The sequence below is a fragment of the Schistocerca gregaria genome, chromosome 9 (genome assembly GCF_023897955.1).
Source record: "Schistocerca gregaria isolate iqSchGreg1 chromosome 9, iqSchGreg1.2, whole genome shotgun sequence".
Classification (NCBI taxonomy): domain Eukaryota; kingdom Metazoa; phylum Arthropoda; class Insecta; order Orthoptera; family Acrididae; genus Schistocerca; species Schistocerca gregaria.
In genome coordinates, this window is record NC_064928.1 from 98,179,896 (window position 1) to 98,194,043 (window position 14,148).

At 41.3% G+C, this 14,148-nt stretch overlaps 1 protein-coding gene across 8 annotated transcripts in view; it reads right to left on the reverse strand.

Annotated features, from left to right (window-relative positions):
- LOC126292239 (uncharacterized) overlaps positions 1 to 14,148 on the reverse strand; it is a 131,374-nt gene that overhangs the window by 49,819 nt on the left and 67,407 nt on the right. The window lies entirely within an intron of this gene.

A 14,148-nucleotide genomic window follows, 5' to 3' on the forward strand; every position in this document is an offset into this window, starting at 1 on the left:
TCATGCCTATACTTTCCTGAACAATATTTTTCATACTATCATTTGCTACTTCTTCTAAAGACTGTATAATAATTTTATTTATTGTACCTGTCAAACACTGTAGTGGAGGTAAGTCCATAAGAGCACAGAAAATTTGTGCGCTTCTGTACCCTTTGCCTATACACCTCACAGCATAAGCAAGTTTAATATATCTGTTATACACTGTGTTTAGTTACGCCACAAGTATAACCACACTCGCTTGAACCACAAAATTACAAACAATTCTTAATTTTGATGTACAACCTCTCCTAGCACCTATCTCCTCAGCTACCTTCACACCACTACTGCCACACTCCTTACACTGTAAGCTTGCTTTATTGGCTCAGACAGTGCAGAGTGTTCCACAATGTAAGCTTGCTTTATTGGCTCAGACAGTGCAGAGCGTTCCACAATAACACAAACTGAATCAACACTTGGTGTGTGTATTTTATCAGCATTAATACTGAAAAGCTCATTGTGCAAATATTTCAGTTTTAGCTTCAAAGCACTTGGAATAGTTGAAGCTGATTAAAGTGTTGTATTATGTTGTATTTCAGTATTAGCCGAGTTAATCCGTTTGGTGAACTAATTCCCATAAAATTTATGTTGTTTAACACGATGTTTCCCATTGCTTTCAAGTAGAATAAGAAACCCGCGCACACAGTTGAGGAACCTGAGCACACAGTTGAGGAACCCGAGCACACAGTTGAGGAACCCGAGCACACAGTTGAGGAACCCGAGCACACAGTTGAGGAACCCGAGCACACTATTACGTCGCTGTAAACAAAATATTTGTGCCAAAACAACAGCAAACAAAAACTAAACTCCCTGTATAAAATAAAGAAAAGCAACTGTAAAGCCAACTAATGGGACTAAAAAGTCAAAAATGAAACAAAGGAGAGCAAAACTTTATTTTTAACCGAGCTGACTGTGTGTCATGGGAATGTCATGGTGCGTGCAACCATTTCTAATCTCCTCCAATTTTGGTAATTTCTGTGGTCCATTTCCCCAGAAGTAAGTTTTTCTCGTTCAGAGAATTACGGAGAATTTTTTAAGACAAAAATAAAAAAAATCGATTTTTTGACTGTTATTCACATACAAGTTCCCTTAAAAACTGAAATCAGGACAAATCTAACCAGACCACAGTTTTCTAGTCATCTAGGGTTTAAACAATATGTCACAAGCAGAGGAGAGGAGCTGCACGCAGTGTTGCACTACTAGCAAAGACACTCGCATTGGTTGTCAGCTGCCATACCCCATTAACACCAAATTTCACTGCACTGTCCTAATGGATACATTCGTTGTATGTCTACATTGAATTCTGTGGTTATTTCAGGCAGTGCTGCTTGTCTATTAGCACAGACAACTCTACACGAACACTGCTGCTCTCTGTCATTAGGTGAAGGTTGTTGGCCACTGTGTTGCCTAAGGTGAGAGAGAATGCTGGAATTTGGTATTCTAGGCATCTAATCTCTCTCACTTTATCCTCATGGTCTCTTTGCGAGATATACGTAGGAGGGAGCAATATACTGCTTGACTCTTCGGTGAAGGTATGTTCTAGGCATCTAATCTCTCTCACTTTATCCTCATGGTCTCTTTGCGAGATATACGTAGGAGGGAGCAATATACTGCTTGACTCTTCGGTGAAGGTATGTTCTCGAAACTTCAACAAAAGCCCGTACAGAGCTACTGAGCGTCTCTCCTGCAGAGACTTCCACTGCAGTTTATCTATCATCTCCGTAACACTTTTGCGATTACAAAATGATCCTGTAACGAAGCGCACTGCTCTCCGTTGGATCTTCTCTATCTCTTCTATCAACCCTATCTGGTATGGATCCCATACTGCTGAGCAGTATTCAAGCAGCAGGTGAACAAGCGTAGTGTAACCTACTTCCTTTGTTTTTGGATTGCATTTCCTTGGGATTCTTCCCATGAATCTCAGTCTGGCATCTGCTTTGCCGACAATCAACCTTATATGAGCATTCCATTTTAAATTACTTCTAACACGTACTCCCAGATAGTTTGTGGCATTAACTCCTTCCAGTTGCTGACTTGCTATACTGTAGCTAAATGATAAGGGATCTATCTATCTATGTACTCGCAGCACATTACACTTGTCGACATTGAGATTCAGTTGCCATTCCCTGCACCATGCGTCAATTCGCTGAAGATCCTCCTGCATTTCAGTAAAATTTTCCATTGTTGCAACCTCTCGATACACCACAGCATCATCTGCAAAAAGCCTCAGTGAACTTCTGATGTCATCCACAAGGTCATTTATGTATATTGTGAATAGCAACGGTCCTATGCCACTCCCCTGCGACACACACCTGAAATCACTCTTACGTCGGAAGACTTCTCTCCATTGAGAATGACATTCTGTTATCTAGGAACTCCTCAATCCAATCACACAATTGGTCTGATAGTAAGTATGCTCTTACTTTGTTCATTACACGACTGTGGGGAACTGTGTCAAACGCCTTGCAGAAGTCAAGAAACACGGCATCTACCTGGGAACCCGTGTCTATGGCCCTCTGAGTCTCGTGGACGAATAGCGAGAGCTGGCTTTCACACGACCGTCTTATGTTTCAAAACCCATGCTGATTCCTACAGAGTAGATTTCTAGTTTCCAGAAAAGTGATTATACTCTAACATAATACGTGTTCCAAAATTCTACAACTGATCGACGTTAGAGATATAGGTCTATAGTTCTGCACATCTGTTCGACGTCCCTTCTTGAAAACGGGGATGACCTGTGCCCTTTTCCAATCCTTTGGAACGCTACGCTCTTCTAGAGACCTACGGTACACCACTGCAAGAAGGGGGCAAATTCCTTCGTGTACTCTGTGTAAAATTGAACTGGTATCCCATTAGGTCCAGCGGCTTTTCCTCTTCTGATCGATTTTAATTGTTTCTCTATCCCTCTTACATCTATTTCGATACCTATCATTTTGTCATCTGTGCGAAAATCTAGAGAAGGAACTACAGTGCAGTCTTCCTCTGTGAAACAGCTTTGGAAAAAGACATTTAGTATTTCGGCCTTTAGTCTGTCATCCTCTGTTTCAGTACCATTTTGGTCACAAAGTGTCTGGACATTTTGTTTTGATCCACCTACCGCTTTGACACAAGACCAAAATTTCTTAGGATTTTCTGACAAGTCAGTACATAGAACTTTACTTTCGTATTCATTGAACGCCTCTCGCATAGCCCTCCTAACACTACATTTCGCTTAGCATAATTTTTGTTTGCCTGCAAGGCTTTGGCTATGTGAAGTTCCCTTTGCTTCAGCAGCAGTTTTCTAACTCTGTTGTTGTACCACGGTGGCTCTTTCCCATCTCTTACAATCTTGCTTGTCACATCTAATGCATATTGTACGATGGTTTTGAACTTTGTCCACTGATCCTCAAAACTATCTATACTTGAGACAAAACTTTTGTGTTGAGCTGTCAGGTACTCTGAAATCTGCTTTTTGTCACTTTTGCTAAACAGAAAAATCTTCCTAGCGTTTTTAATATTTCTATTTACGGCTGAAATCATCAATGTAGTAACCGATTTATGATCACTCATTCCCTGTTCTGTGTTAACTGTTTCAAATAGTTCGGGTCTGTTTGTCACCAGAAGGTCTAATATGTTATCGCCACGAGTTGGTTCTCTGTTTAACTGCTCAAGGTAGTTTTCAGAAAAAGCACTTAAAAAAAAATTCACTAGATTCTTTGTCCCTGCCACCCGTTATAAGCGTTCGAGACTCCCATTCTATATCTGGTAAATTAAAATCTCCACCCAGAACTATAACATGGCAGGGAAATCTACTCAAAATATTTTCCAAATTATCCTTCAGGTGCTCAGCCACAACAGCTGCTGAGCCAGGGGGCCTATAGACACATCCAATTACCATATCTGAGCCTGCTTTGACTGTGACCTTCACCCAAATTATTTTACATTTTGGATCTCCGTTAATTTCCTGTGATACCACTGCACTTCTTATCGCTATAAACACGCCTCCCCCTTCACTGTCCAGCCTGTCTCTGCGGTATACATTCCAATCTGAGTTTAGGATTTCATTACTGTTTACGTCCGGTTTCAGCAAACTTTCTGTCCCTAGTACTATGTGGGCATTGTGACCGTTTATTAATTAGAGCAGTTCTGGGACCTTTTTCTAGATGCTCCTGCAGTTTACTATTAGCACATTAATAATGTTATTCCCTGTAGCATTTTGCCTACTCCTACCTCACCGCATCTCAGGAGGCGTCTTGTCGGGCCTGGGGAGGGAATTCTCAAACCTAAAAAACCCACATGTGCACTCCACACGTACTCCGCTACCCTTGTAGCGGCTTCCTGCATGTAGTGCACACCTGACCTATTCAGGGGGACCCTGCATTTCTCCACCCGATAGCAGAGGTCGAGAAATTTGCACTCCAGATCTCTGCAGAATCATCTGAGCCTCTGGTTTAAGCCTTCTACTCGGCTCCAAACCAGAGGACCACGATCTGTTCTGGGAACGATACTACAAATAGTTAGCTCAGATTCCACCCCGCCTTCACCAACTCCGCCAACCGCCTGTACGAACTGAGGATGACCTCTGAACCCAGACGGCAGGAGTCAATGGTGCCGACATGAGCAACAATTTGCAGTCGGGTGCACCCAGTGCTCTCTATCGCCACTGGCGGGACCTCCTCCACATCTCAGATGAGAGCCCCCAGCAAGCAGACAGAGTGAACACTGGCCTTCTTCGCCGACCTTTCCGCTATTTCCCTAAGGGGCTCCATCACCCGCCTAACATTGGAGCTCCCAATAACTAATAAACACCCCCCACCCGTGTGCCTGCTTGGACCTTGCTGAAGAAGCAGCCACATGTCCACTCACAGGTAGAGTGGGCGATGCCACACAGCCAGCATCCACATTGACCCTAATTAATTCCCACTGTGCAGCCACAGTCACGTCAGAAACCTTTTCACATGAATCACCTGCGTTAAGTGACAGCTCTGACAATCCACTGCCCTTTTATACCTTGTGTACGTAATACTGCTTCTGTTAGTATATGGGTGCATCACTATCCATGACTTTTGTCATCACAATGTACAGGTTTGCATTGTTTTTAGTTAATCCTGTACTGCCAATCTGCACTTTCAATCAACCTCATTTATAAGTATTTACTTTTGCCTGTTTCATTTTTATATTTTCATGGTTCTTCAATTAAATTCAATGCCTCATGTCTTACTCACCAATTTTTACTAGGACTTTTATTTTTGTCTATTTGTTTAACTGTGTCCTCTCTCAAAGCTACCAATTTCTATTCTGTTGTGTCCCTTTGCTCAATTTCGGTCAATTGTTGTCCAATGCTTCCCCAACAGCTTCTGTTTCTTTCAACTTATCCCTGTCCAGACTCCTCAATCTCTACCCTTCCTTCAGTTTCAGTTTCTGCACCTCATAGTCAATCAATTGTGGCCAGATTTCGCACCTGCCCCTGGAAATATTTTTAAATTTAAAACTGGTTTTGGAAACTCTGTCCTACCGTTATATAATCTATCTGAAACTTTTCGATGTATCTTGTTGAATCAAGTGTTCATGGTGATTAACTTGTACTCTACACAAAATTCTATTAAACAGCTTCCCCTTTAATTCGTTTTCCTCAGTACCCATTCTGATACTACTTTTTTTATTCTTTCTTTGTATCCTATCACATTCCTGTACCTAACCAGAATTAAATTTTCATCTCCCCTAATGATTGAACTAATTTCTTTTATCTAACATTCTTGGATTGCAAAACAAGATTTCCTTTCTGGCATTGTATACTGGCTTAGAATTCTCTGGTGTCCAAGTACACGATAATGTGCCAAGTTTCCATGTCAGCCAATGAACTACTACCTTCAGTTGATAAATGAAAAACGAGCAACTGAAAAGAAATGGAACATAAGATAACAAATGTCAACAAACTGGACATTAACATAAAAAATAAACGCAAGTTTATTACAAACAAATAAATAAATATTTGGTTAGTGAAACATCAAGAATATGGGTGTTTGGTGATAGGAGTAGAAGTCACATGTGCAGATTATCACTAAAATGCAGTGGTTACAAAAACAGCCCTTGTCAAAAATTTATAATTCTCAATAACGACAAAACATTGTACATCTCTGCATATTGTCTTGTTCTCAATTATAGCTTTTACTCTTCTTCCTAAACATACTTAAAACACTTAAATTGTATTATGTCTACAACTTTGCTTCTGCCATTTCTCAATAGATGGCAGCAGCGTTAAGTGGTGGTGCTGGATATGGTTGTATGTATCATACAATAAGCTTGGGAATTTGTAAACTGAACACAATCTGTGATTGTCTCATGACGTTATTCTCGATTGAATATATTACCTTACAAGTCCAGTTCTAGTCATTTGCAGGACGTCTTAACTTTCTGCTTTAAAATGTAGAAATTCGCAACTGAAGCTCATAAAACGCTGGGTAAGACCTATGGTGAGACAACTATTAGTGAAGGAGCATGCAGAGAATGGTTTCAATACTTCAAGAAAGGTAATTTTGATGTGGAACACCAGCATGAGAGTGGAAAAGCGAGTTTTCAAAGATGCGAAACTATAGATGTTACCTGATCACAACACACGCCAAACACAACAGGAATTAGCACAATTGCTGGGATAGTTAACAAGCCATTTCCCTTAAACACTTGAAACCCACGGGAATGATACACATGCAAGGACATTGGGTGCCATGCAAGTTGAAGTGGAGAAATGTTGAGTAGTGTCTGCTCGTTAACAACTGCTTGCCTGGCAAAAGTGGAAGGGATTTCTGCATCATATTGTAAGCAGGGACAAAAAACAGGTTTCTTACAATAATCCTATGAGCAAGAAATCAAAGGAACATCCTGGCCATGGTTCCACATTGACAGCCAAACTGAATATTTATGGCTCGAAGGTCATGTTCTGTATTTGGTGATACCAGTTCAGCATCGTTTATTATGAGCTTCTGAAACAAGACTGAAAAAAACCACAGGAGATCGTTATCAAAAGCAACAGACGCATTTGAACCAAGCAATGAAAGACAAATGGCCACAATAGAGTGATAGACATGAAAATGTGATTTTGCTGTATGACAATCCTCAACCTCTAGTTTCGAAACCTGTCAAATTGTACTTGGGAATGTTGACGAGGGAAGTAACATCTCACCTGCCATACATCTACATCTACATACACACTCCGCAATCCACCATACGGTGCGTGGCGGAGGGTACCTCGCACCACAACTAGCATCTTCTCTCCCTGTTCCACTCCCAAACAGAACGAGGGGAGAATGACTGCCTATATGCCTCTGTACGAGCCCTAATCTCTCTTATTTTATCTTGGTGGTCTTTCCGCGAAATATAAGTTGGTGGCAGTAAAATTGTACTGCAGTCAGCCTCAAATGCTGGTTCTCTAAATTTCCTCAGTAGAGATTCAGGAAAAGAACGCCTCCTTTCCTCCAGAGACTCCCACAAGAGTTCCTAAAGCATTTCAGTAACACTCGCATGATGATCAAACCTACCAGTAACAAATCTAGCAGCCCGCCTCTGAATTGCTTCTATGTCCTCCCTCAATCCGATCTGATCCCGACGCTTGAGCAGTACTCAAGAATAGGTCAATTTAGTGTTCTATAAGCGATCTCCTTTGAAGATGAACCACATCTTCCCAAAATTCTACCAATGAACCGAAGATGACTATCCGCCTTCCCCACAACTGCCACTACATGCTTGTCCCACTTCATATCACTCTGCAATGTTACACTCAAATATTTAATCGACCTGACTGTTGCAAGCGCTACACTACTAATGGAGTATTCAAACATTACGGCAAACATTACGGGATTCTTTTTCCTATTCACCTGCATTAATTTACATTTATCTATATTTAGAGTTAGCTTCCATTCTTTACACCAATTACAAATCCTGTCCAAGTCATCTTGTATCCTCCTATAGTCACTCAATGACAACACCACAGCATCAGCAGCAAATAGCCGCACATTGCTATCCACCCTATCCAAAAGATCACTTATGTAGAAAGAAAACAACAGCGGACCTACCATACTTCCCTGGGGCACTCCGGATGATACCCTCACCTCCGATGAACACTCACCATCGAGGTCACTCACCATCGAGGACAATGTACTGGGTTCTATTACTTAAGAAGTCTTCGAGCCACTCACATACTTGGGAACCAATCCCATATGCTTGTACCTTAGTTAGGAGTCTGCAGTGGGGCACCGAGTCAAACGCTTTCCAAAAGTCAAGGAATATGACATCCGTCTGATACCCTTCATCCATGGTTCGCAAGATATGATTTGAAAAAAAGGGCGAGTTGCGTTTCGCAGGAGCGATGCTTTCTAAAGCCGTGCTGATGCATGGACAGCAACTTCCCTGTCTCAAGGAAATTCATTATATTCGAACTGAGAATATGTTCGAGAATCCTGCAACAAATCGATGTTAAGGATATTAGTCTGTAATTTTGAGGATCCGTCCTTCTACCCTTCTTGTATACAGGCATCACCTGCACTTTTTTCAGTCGCTTGGGACTTTACGTTGGCCAAGAGATTCGCAATAAATGCAAGTTAGGTGGAGCCAATGCAGTAGAGTACTCTCTGTAAAACTGTAAAACCGAATTGGAATCCCATCAGGACCTGGCAATTTATTTATTTTCAACCCATTCAGCTGCTTCACAACCCCAGGAATGTCTATCACTATGTTCTCCATACAGGAATCTGTACGAGACTCAAAAGGCGGTATGTTTGTACGATCCTCCTGCGTGAAAGATTTCTCAAATGCTAAATTTAAAATCTCAGCTTTCGTTTTGCTTTCTTCCGTTGCCAGACCAGACTGATCAGTGAGTGATTGGATGGAAGCCATATTCTCCAGACATTGCTCTCTCTGACTACCACCTTTTTTTGATCAATTACATGCAGCCTGGCTGCCACCACTTCTGGCTATACAGGGTGAGGCAACTAAAAAGTTGTCCCGACGAGCCGATACAACTGGACAAGAATGTATGCATATAACCACAGCCCGTCTACATCAGCCACATGATCCACATTGGTTCAAAGCATAGTGGAAGCAGTGGGTGTTAGTTGTGGAAAGTTACATGAAAAAGTTGTGGAAATGTTGTGGTCAGTTGTTTGCTGAGAAGTTTAATGGTGTCAAAGTGCGAGCAAAGAGCAAGTTCGGAAATGGCGTCAAGCAGTATGTGTTTTGAACAAGTTCAAAAATATTCCAAAACATGCCTGCACACCAGAAAAAGTAGCTGCAGTCCAGAGTCCTGCCAAATCAACCTGACACCTGTCACGAGAGATTGACATATCACATTGACCATGTGGCTGAATACTCCACCTGGATTTGCATAGTCATGGCCCTATTTGGCCATCCAGGTCACCTGATCTGTCAGTGTGCAATTACTTGGTGCGGGGACCCCTCAAGTCTAAATTATCGTAACAACTCTCACAGTCTTCAAGAACTGCAGCAGAAAACATTTCGGATGTGACTGCAGCAATTCCAGCAGGCCAGCTTCAATCCGAACTTCAGCAACTTGCTGAACAGGGACCAGAAGTGCCAGGAGATGAATGGTGGTCACTTTCAACATCATCTACAGTCATGATAGTACTGTATTTCCTTTCCTCTGACGTGTTTCTTTGTCTGCAACTCTCTTCTCCAGGCCACTTTTATCTGCGCCACCCTGTACTAACAAGTGTAAAACTGGACTGATTCATGAATCTCCTCAAAAAATACACTTGCCCACCGTAGGATTTGTATGCTGCTTGAAAGATGGGAAAAGTAGTGGCCAGCGATGGCCAATACTTTCCATCACAAATTGTTTACAAGTTTTTCACAATAAAGTTGTGAACTTCAAGAAAGAATGGTGGAAGCAAAGTTGTAGGCCTAATACTAAGTTATCTTCCTGTCTAAATACAATGAATGTTTTTTAAGTACAGTTCTCACTGACATTGGCTGAGAAAATTTAGCTGGTGGCAGAATTCCATGCAAAAGGGCCCAGGTTAGCTTCTCAGTTGGGTCAGATTTTCTCTGCTCAGGGACTGGGTGTTGTGTTGTCTTCTTCATCATATCACCCTCAGCGACATGCAAGTCGCTGAAGAAGCATCAACACAAGAGACTTGCGCCAGGCAGTTGGTCTACCTAATGGGAGGCCCCAGCAACATGGCATTTCATTTTCATTTACATCACGGTATGCTAGTGTGATACAGGAGACAAATTTAAGTTATATTAAAAAATGAACAGAACTGAACAAATCTAACTTTCACTTGTCTTCTCTAGGTCTGTTGTCAGATTGAATCGTAACCAAGTATAGTCCAGCTTCTTCCACTGCACAGGCTGTTAGTATACTGAAAAAGTTCTCTCTCTCACTCACTCACTCACTCACCAAGAAAACAGAAAGAGCCTTAAGGTCTTCAGCTTCTGACTACTTAATCTTGATTATATTGTATAGCTGACGATGTCAAAACGTGCAATTTCTACTTTGCACAAAACAACAAAAGACAATCAAGACAGATGTGAATGTGGAGAGCTTGGTAGAACACACAATGTTTGTTACAGTATCTTCCAAACCACAATATTCAAGCCAACAGACTGCAGAAGTAGCCCTTCGCTTTATGTTAAAGAACCACTACTCATGGGTAGCTACAAATTAACACTGCCAACAATACAACATACAGGTAGCTGTTAACATTCAGGGCAGAAAAAAGAACAAACAGCTGAAGCAAAAACATTTCTCAAGTAACAATAACAGGGAGTGAGCGAGGCACAGAAAGACGGGGTAGTGAGGGTGGAGATGGGAGAATGGTCTATTCAGGTAAGCTGAGGATACAGAGAGCACATGTGGGGCCAGAGTGGGAGCAGGGGAAGGCCCAGAGGCAGGAGGACGACGGGGACTACGGTCCCTTTAAAATTACCTGGTAGTTGACGTCTGTCACTTACCGTTATAGTGTCGTCACATTGGCCGCCGTCTACCACTCGATTATAAGCAACACACAAACACAGCAAGTCACTTCACAAATCCTGTTCTTGTGTAACACGATGCTTTGTCGGAAGTGGATGCCGAGAAATATGTCGGGAAAGTGAGATGCACTATTGACAGGTGTTTTGAAGTGACCAATGACTGAAGGCGTTCGATACAGTTCTCCACAGTCGTTTGATGAACAAAGTAAGAGCATATGGACTATCAGACCAATTGTGTGATTGGATTGAAGTGTTCCTAGATAACAGAACACAGCATGTCATACTCAATACAGAGAAATCTTCCGACATAAGACTGATTTCAGGTGTGCCGCAGTGGAGTTGTTGTACCGTTGCTATTCACAATATACATACATGTCCTTGTGGATGACATCGGAAGATATTGAGATGTTGTAACAATGGAAAATTGAACTAAAATGCAGGAGGATCTGCAGCGATTTGTCACATGGTGCAGGGAATGGCAATTGAATCTCAATGTAGACAAGTGTAATGTGCTGCGAATACATAGAAAGATCTGATATCATTTAGCTACAATATAGCAGGTCAGCAACTGGAAGCAGTTAGTTCCATAAATTATTTGGGAGTACGCATTAGGAGTGATCTAAAATGGAATGATCATATAAACTTGATCGTCGATAAAGCAGATGCCAGACTGAGATTCATTGGAAGAAACCTAAGGAAATGCAATCCGAAAACAAAGGAAGTAGGTTACAGTACACTTGTTCGCTCACTGCTTGAATACTGTTCAGGAGTGTGGGATCCGAACCAGATAGGGTTGATAAAAGAGATACAGAAGATCCAACGGAGAGCAGCGTGCTCCGTTACAGGATCATTTAGTAATCGTGAAAGCGTTACGGTGGTGATAGATAAACACCAGTGGAAGACTCTGCAGTACCGATAGAGGTACTGGAGGTACCCTCCGCCACACACCGTCAGGTCGTTTACGTAGTATGGATGTAGAAGTGCAACAGAAGACACAGTTTTTAGCCCTAAATTTAAACTTGTACCTTAAGCTAACCAGAATCCTATGATGAGTAATGTTCTGAGAGAGTAATGGTGGCCAATCTCCAGCAGAACTAAAATTGTGATCATTTTGTTCATGGCGATCAAAGCTAATCTGCAAGATCATACTCAAGACAGAAAAAGTTCAGTTTCAGCACTAAAAGCAAACTGTAATTTCTTGCTATCACTGGTTACCTGAAACTATCCTCTCACTGGCTAAATGAGCTTCCTGGCGTTCTCCAAGGAAGTGCTATAAGCCCTCTATTGTTTCTGATCTATATTAACGACATAGGAGACAATCTGAGTAGCCCTCTTATATTGTTTGCAGATGATGCTGTCATTTATCATCTTGTAAAGTCATCAGATGATCAAAACGACTTGCAAAACGATTTAGATAAGATATCTGCATGGTGCGAAAAGTGGCAATTGACGCTGAATAAAGGAAAGTTTGTAGTTATTCACATGAATACTAAAAGATATTAGCGATAAGTCTCACAAATACAAATAACCTGAATTGGAACAATCACACAGATAATATAGTGGGTAGAGCAAACCAAAGACTGTGATTCATTGGCAGAACAGTTAGAAGGTGCAACAAGTCTACTAAAGACACTGCTTACACCACACTTGTCCGCCTTATTCTGGAGTATTGCTGTGTGGTGTGGGATCCACATCACGTAGGACTGGCGGATGACATCAAAAAAGTACGAAGGAGGACAGCTCATTTTGTATTATCGCAAAATAGGGGAGATAGTGTCACAGACATGATAAGTGAACTAGAGTGGCAATCATTAAAACAAAGGCATTTTTCGCTGCAAAGGGATCTTCTCATGAAATTTAAATCACCAGTTTTCTCCTTCGATTGCGAAAACATTCTGTTGCCACCCAGCTACATAAGGAGAAATGATTAAAGCAAAATGATAAGTTGGGGTGGCAATCATTAGCACATGTGGATTTTTGGTAGCAACGAGATCTTTTCGCGAGATTTTAGTCTCCATTTTTCTTCTCGAAGAATGAAAACACTTTGTGGCCCACCTACTTAGGGAGCAATGATCATTGTAATAACATAAGTCAGAGCTCATACAGAAAGATTAAACTGCTTGTTCTTCCCAAATGCTGTTCAAAAGTGGAACAGTAGAGAAATAGTATGAATGTGGTCTGATGATTCATCTGCCAGGCACTTCAAGTGAAAATTGCATAGCATTCCTGTAAAGGTAGATAGAATACTTGTGACTCAACAGTGACCAGTACACTTGCTGCACCATGTGGAGTTGCCACTAAAATGCTAGTTTGAGTTCAACAGCCTTGCACAAAGGTTGGCTACATGTCTGATTCTGTAGGTATTTGTAGCCAGTCTTATCCCTTGAAGGTAGGTAGCATCACAACACAATAGGCTACTCATTTAAAAAACAAAACAAAAATAAAAATGCATGCAAGTATTCTGTAAGGCTGTTTTGGTGAATTTAATAAATTAGTATAGTTTCTGTTTAATGAAACAAAGATATTCTGAAGTGTTTATAACCTCCAGACACAGACACACTTGCACACTAATGAGGAAAGGCTATTTTCTCCTTGGCATTCACCCCAAATCTTGTTAGATTAGATTAGGCCAATTCTGTGTACCCCACAGTGAGTAATCTCTTGGATGTGGAAAGAAATAGGAGATATACATGTAATTTAAGGGGAATACATTGAAATGACTTTACTGTATTACACTGCAAAATTCTAATTATAAACTAACATAAAACATACAAATTGAGTGTTACTGTGGCCATTAGCAAGTTCTTTAATTCAGTCTTAAACTCCACCAATATACGATCTACAAGACATATAATGTGTTTTGGTAGGTTGTTGGACACATACAGACTCCTATCTGATTCCTTTCTGCACTAATGTTTGCTTCAAATCTCTGTGGAGGCTGTTCTAGCTCACAGCATTATATTCATGCTTTTTACCATTTTAGTTGTCAAAATATCCAGTTTTTGAAGAAGTCTCTACAAGATTTTCCAGAATGAAGACCAGTTGCAACTCTTGCAACACACTCCTGTGTTCTGAAAATACTGCCTCTGTACACCCCCCCCTCCCCCCCCCCCCCCCCCCGCCCATAAAAAAAAAAAGACCTGGAAA